This window comes from Melanotaenia boesemani, chromosome 4 (genome assembly GCF_017639745.1).
Source record: "Melanotaenia boesemani isolate fMelBoe1 chromosome 4, fMelBoe1.pri, whole genome shotgun sequence".
Lineage (NCBI taxonomy): Eukaryota > Metazoa > Chordata > Actinopteri > Atheriniformes > Melanotaeniidae > Melanotaenia > Melanotaenia boesemani.
In genome coordinates this window covers 6,209,777-6,216,610 of record NC_055685.1, presented here as the reverse complement: position 1 = coordinate 6,216,610, position 6,834 = coordinate 6,209,777, and the positions used below count along the sequence as shown (strand labels likewise).

The following is a 6,834-nucleotide window of genomic DNA, read 5'->3' as shown; positions in this document are numbered from 1 at the left end:
AGTTACTTTACTTTGTTGTTATATTAATTAGTTATTTTGGCATGAAAAGAAAATAATTAAACTAAGAGAGACATTTTAACACATGTAGTACAGATCAGCATTTTACTGCACCCTCTGAACTGACACATAATTCCTAAATTGTGACCCTGTTCACTAATGTGGCTTTTTAAAATTTACCATCACTGTCACCGTTCATAGTGACAGAGCCATTGTTACTCATCAGCTCAGATTCAAAAGAATTGTGTAGGATGTAAGCGTCTCACTCTGTTGTCAGTTTTACCACCACAGATAAAGTTTTGAAAAGAAATGAGAGCTCAGAGAGAAAATGACAGGAATGTTCTCTAAACTTTAACTTATTAAATCTTTTATTCTGCATCACATTTGCATTGCTTGGCAGTGTTGGTCAATTTTCTGATATTTGAGGAAGTGAATATGATAATTTCTTCCTTTGCTCTGCACAGTCAGACAGCACTGAGGCTGAGGTTGAGTTCAGCATCAACACTTCTGAAACATCTTTTACACATTGACTGAAGTTCTCTGTATCACAGGAAATGACCACGTTATAGCAGCATGCTCATCCCTGTAAGTTTTTAACAGATAGACTTACAGACATATTACATATTAACCTCCTGGTTGAGAGATGAACATTTATTCTTCCATGTACCACTTTCCTCTTTATTGTTTTCCTTTTTCTTAACCTTATCCTGTCCAGCATGGTGGCAGCAGAATGATGGTCTGGCTGCTGTGTTGTGCCGAACAAATCTGCCTTACCAAGGGGAGCTATAGGCTCCTCTTGATAATCTGATTTTTTTTTTATTTCTATAATATATTGTTTGATCTTATTTGGATTTATTGAATTTATGTAATCTTGCTGGAACTGACTGGAGGGTACAAAAAAAAAAAAAAAAATTATATAGTAAAAAAAAGTAGAAGACAAAGAACCAGCAGATAGAAGCAATAAGCTTCAATCCAACCTAACACCAGACAACCAGCTGCTACACCTTTACAGAAACAACAGAGACTTTCCTATCTACTGCTTTTACAGGTAAACTAAGCTGACAGTCATCAGGAGTTCCTAAAAAATAACCAAGACAGCAACAACATGTATCACAACAACCACCAAAGTACCAGAAACACACAAACCTGAACCTGTCATATTAGCTCCTGAGGACCCAGAAATTCAGCCACACACACACAGAGGGTAAAGGTTTGAACAGAGTAAGGTTTATTGAAACCAGTAGAATGGTGGGGAGAAACCAGATGTAGTTCACTAAGGAGTGGCGGGGAAATCCTGAGAGACTGCGTGTTGAAGAATCCTGAAACGACTCCAGACATTAATTATGGGTCCACTTATTCAAAAATGCGTGGTCAAGGACAGGCAACGTTCATACACAAAAAGGCAGAATGAGGCTACTTATCAAGGTGGGGTGGGCAAATCTCAGTGGTCATTCCAAGCAGTGGTCAATATCCAGATAGGCACTTGACAAGAATAAATCCAGTGTGGGTCAGGCAAGAGAAATCCAAGGACGTGACAGGGTCGATAACAGGAGGTCTGAAACACAAGAAAACCGCTGGCTCTCAACAAGGTTAGTATTGCTGACCATCTGACAGGGAAGCAGAGACTGGAGAGTGCTTAAATAGGGCGGGGAGCAGGTGAGGAGAGTGTGCAATCAGGGCAGGTGGAGCAGATGAGCTTGGTTGCAGAGCTGCACAGCAGAGCAGCAACTAGGACAGAACCAAAGCATCTCTTAGTGCAGAGGTCCCCAACCCAGGTCCTCAAGGCCCACTATCCTGCAGGTCTTAGATGTCTCCCTGCTGCAACACACCTGATTCAAATTAATGGCATATGAAAAGCTCTGCACAAGTCTGCTAACAAGCCACTTATTTAAATCAGGTGTGTTGAAGCAGGGAGACATCTAAGACCTGCAGGATAGTGGGCCTTGAGGACCAGGGTTGGGGACCTCTGTCTTAGTGTATAAACCCACTGGACACCTCAGTGACTATGTCAGCATGCAGAGAATGAGGAATGAGAAGTGATCAGAGATGAGTGCGATCCTGCAAATGTGACCACGCCTCCATGGAGGCTAGAGGCAGACTAGGGTGGCCCAGAGACCCGGGCCATCATCAGCAATCCTGGAGCACCAACCCAAGCCACCCCACCAGAGGACTGCGAGCCCCAAATCTGACCCCTACCACCACCCCCACCACACCCCACCCAGATGCAGTAGACCGGGCACCCCCCAGGGCCAGCACCCCTCCCACCAGCACAGCCAGCCTGGATACCAGCAACAAGCAAGTCCCAGCAACCATCTCCCTTTGCCTGTCCCCAGTGGCGCCCAGGAAATAAGGTTGTTAGAGGATTCCATTGCCCTCACCTTCCCTGCTCATGACTGCACAAGCAGCCCCGCCCACCAAGCACTACATGGCAAGCTCCCCAGAAGTTTTTTGTGTTGTGTTCTTCTGTTTTGATGTCTCAGTGTAATTAAAACTGAAAGGCGAGCTGCCACAGGGTGCAGTCAATGAGGCCACTTAGATGGAGGCAAAGTTTCGTTCAGAAGATGTGCCGCTGGCAACAGCATTAAAAGACATCTAAAATGTTTTTTGCACTTGCAGAGAAATGAAGTGGGTGGAAGTTACTGCATGGAGCTCGAGTGTTCAATACATGCATTGCTCTCCTGACTGAATACAGTTTAGCTTTGGACTGTACTGTGACAGACTGTCATCCACAGGTCTAAAAATACCTAAGAGAACAAACTGATATCACCCACTACTATGATGACTGGCACATAGAAAAAGGTATTTTATGTTTTAACAATGAATATGATGAAAATGTAGTTTTATTTTTAGTAGTACTTGTATGGGAAGTGTTATTAACACGTCAAACTGTATTCAGTGAATAGTTTAGTGAATTTCATTACTGTTTGTTCTTTAGGGCTATATCCAAAAAGATGGTGAAGATAGCAAAAAGACAAAGATACAATACTGAGCAAGTGGGTTTGCAGTCTAAAGAATCACATCTACTGTATTGCTGCTTCATCCACGACTCTGCAAAAAAGACCTGATGATGATCCTGCTTTACCCCAGTGTTTACATCCACTATGCACTTCAAAGGATAAAAGCAAATGGTTAAGACCAGGTGATTTATTTTATTATGTTAACTATTTAGTTTATTCATGCAAACTTTTTAATTATATCTTATGTATGCAACTGTGGAAGCTTTCCACAGTGGCATTCTGCACTTTGCACCAAAATCCTCAAACTGTCATTTCCTGAGAATGCTGAGCATAGCTGTGTAGCGTAAGGTTCTAATCCCTCTATATTTGAATGACTTTTTTCCCCAGATTCAAAATATTGTGTCTGTTAGATGAGTTTTAAGTTTGCCACTTCAAACTAACAAATACAAAAATACAATTTGCTTCCACTTCATTTTATCAGGCTTTACTTGACAGAGCTTCATTTCAATGAAAATGCTCAACGTCTGCAAGCTACTACTGCATCTGGAGAATCCATGTTCAGAACGTCTTTCCCCGAGTTCAAGAAGGGAGAAGGAACAGCTAAGCCTATCAAAACTAAGTAAGTCTTACTGCATTATTCATTATTCAAATCAAATCAAACTTTATTTATTAAGCACTTTTCATGCTGGGGCAACGCAAAGTGCTTTACATAAAAAAATTTATTCATGCATATTGAAAACAAAATGAGCCTTTGTACACATCAAAAGAGACTACATTTAAAAAAAAAAGTCTTTCATACAGTTGCACGCACAAACATGCATTCATACACACAAAGCAGCAGCCCTACCCCCTGCCCCCATTCTGCACAAACATGACTCCTTGATTTCTGCCTCTGAAAGTAGTAAAACACAAAAGTAATAAACATCTGGCTTGATGCTGCTGTGAGGAAACAATATCCATCCACACCATGAGCCAGTCCATGTTAGCATTATTAGTATGTCACGAATGGCGGGCGTCGGAGGAGGTGAGGACCCAATTGCAGGCAGTCAGGCAGGAGGCAGAATCGGTGCAGCTAAATGGTTTATTTCCAGAGTCCAAAACAGAAAAACAGAAACCAGAGGGAACAGGCATCCATGACTGGTGAGGATCCGACCAGGAATAACAGAAAAGCAGGAGTACTTATACACAGAGGGAGTAACAAGACACAGGTGAAGTGGATGACTAATCAGACCAGGTGAACTAACGAGGCAGGAACAGAAAACCACAGCACACAAGGGAAAACTAACTAAATATGGCCAGAAATCCATAAACAAACATAAAGTCCATAACCGTGACATTAGTATGCTAACGTGATTTCAATAAATCAAAATGATATTGGTGATATTGGTGTTAATAGTTTAATTTTTTTACACCACAATAACAAAGTCAAATTCTTATGCAGAGGAACAAACATGAAGCAAAGCTGCATTAAAACATTAACAACACAAATAAATAAGTGTAACATCACTATAAACAGCATTGTGAAAAAACAACTTTCCGAAAGTCTCTTGAAAAGTTAAGTTGTTAACCTTATTATCTGTTACTGCAGATTATGTGGATGACATCATGGAACTGGTCTTTAAAAAGGTTTTCCATGACCAAACTCCATATTTAGAAGAAGTTGAAAAGATCCACATCCCACCAACCCTCTCATCTCAGCATTCAAAGCAACTGTCACGCCCTCTCCTGGGTATTTCCTCCATTCTGGCAACAACCTAGATAGGTAGATAAGCTTTATTCATCCCCTAAAGGTGAAATTTTTTTTGCCACCAAACATTTCATGCATACACAATGACACATTGTGCTTAAGTGGTATTTAAATTATGCAGAAATGATTGAATAATAGACAGTCTATGTATTAGCAAACCACACTTACCATGGGAATTTCTGTACAGCATAGGTTTTCAATTTCTGTTGGCATTTTAGAATAGTTACCACGGGTACACCTAAATGCATAAATTGGATAAAGACAAACATTTGTTTAGAATAGAAAGCTATTAAAAAAACCCCAAGAAAAACAAAAACAAAAAAAAACCAAAACATGTCAACGTAAAGTTGTCATACGCATTTTAGTGTGCATCAGAACTTTGAGATTAATTGTGTATAGCGAGTATGAGTATCATTTTGTGGGTGTTAGCAAGTTTCTAATGTATGGACACCATAGTTAAACTATGCTCCATATTGTAGTAGTTGAAATGGATGGAGAGGATGTAAATACTGTGATAACACACCACTGTAATGCATTCATTTGAAGGCATGGTTCTGCAGGTTCGTTGTCTTCATTCTCCTGCTCTGGGTCATTTTCTGGCTTGAACATGTAAGGCTGGATAGACATGTTTTCAGTTGTTGACATTTCTAGTAAACTTGCTAATAAAAAGTTTCTCTGCTGGTAGATAATCGTATCACTGCTATCAAACTACAAACATGGCCAAATGGGGTGGAGTGGAACTCTCTGTGACCTGGAGAGATTCACATTTAAAGAGACCACACTAAAACAAGTCACTGTAAAGACACGCCTCAGAACAGGGGTTAACAAGGGGTGTGTGGAGCTAGAATAACCAGGAATTCAGACCACAACATTGCGGTTCTACTTTATATAGACCATAAATTAATGATTTAAATGTAAAGAGTAAGGATTTAAAAGCATGATATGTCCACTTTAAAAATTTCCCAACAAGCCATTAAAGAGGAACTGATATTAATGTTTTTAAAACACTTATGTGGTTTGATGGCTGAGCTGATAAATGGCAGGTCAGAGATAACTAGATCCTCACACAATGCTTGCTCTACATCTAACCATGGTTCATTCACACATTTTGGATTTATATTGCAGCTTGTTAGCCAAGAAATAGTGATTAAAGTTGGGTAGGTTCCATCCACCGCTGTCTTTAGTCTGTTATAAAGTTTTTAGACTGATACGTGATGGTTTGTTTTTCCATAGAAATTTAGATATATGTGAGTCCAGTGACTTAAACCAGCTGGAGAATGGTTTAGTTGGTATCATTAAAAACTGGTTGTTGACTTTAGGTAGAACCATCATTTTAATTGTGGCCACCCTCCCCATTAGTGATATGGGTAAGCGCTTCCTCTATTGTTTTAAGTAGCAGGACATTATTTGCCATTGTTAGTTCTGATAACCTAGGAGAAATGTTTTTGTCTAAATATCTAATGTTTCCAGACTGTATTGTAGTATTGGGTATGTTTTGTCACAGTTAATTGGCATAACTATAGTCTTAGAACAGTTAATAGAGTAGTCGGATATTGATAAGAATGTGTTAATGAGTGTGATTGTCTAGGATAGAGATGTTGTGAGTTCTGGAGGAAAAGTAATACATCATCAGCATAAAGACTTATCTTATGTTCTATATTTTTTGGCATGGATTCCTTTAATTTCTTTTTTGTCTTATTGCAGCTGCTAAGGGTTCAATAATAATTGGTTTTTATATAATATTTTTATCCAGTCTATGAAAGATGACCCAAACCCAAATTTGTTTAATGTTGCAAATAAAAATTTCCAGTTTACTTGGTCAAATTCTTTTTCTGCATTTGAAGAAAAGACTGTTGATTCCGGATTATGTAGGGTAGAATAGTCTACTATTCTATTACTTTCCTCTTTAGCCATGACACCACCAGGATGTTATTCCTGCTTCCTTGTGGGACCAGACTGCAGGCCGCTGTCAACGTCCAAGAATTATTAATCACCCTTGTGTACATGAAGCTGCTTTTATCTCTGTCTTTTCAGTATATGAGAAGTTTGAAATGGAAATTAAACATTCAAGTTTTCCTCATTTCTGCATCATTACAGTTCATCTGTTGTTAAAATAACAAAGAAAGTTGTTCC

At 39.4% G+C, this 6,834-nt stretch overlaps 1 long non-coding RNA gene across 1 annotated transcript; it reads right to left on the bottom strand.

Annotated features, from left to right (window-relative positions):
- Window positions 1-4,680: 4,680 nt before the first annotated feature.
- LOC121638953 lies at window positions 4,681-5,345 on the bottom strand. The gene is made up of 3 exons (XR_006010113.1): window positions 5,225-5,345; window positions 4,870-4,939; window positions 4,681-4,708 (listed from the first exon to the last, which is right to left on the bottom strand). It is a non-coding gene; the product is annotated as an uncharacterized LOC121638953 (long non-coding RNA).
- Between the last annotated feature and the right edge of the window lie 1,489 nt (window positions 5,346-6,834).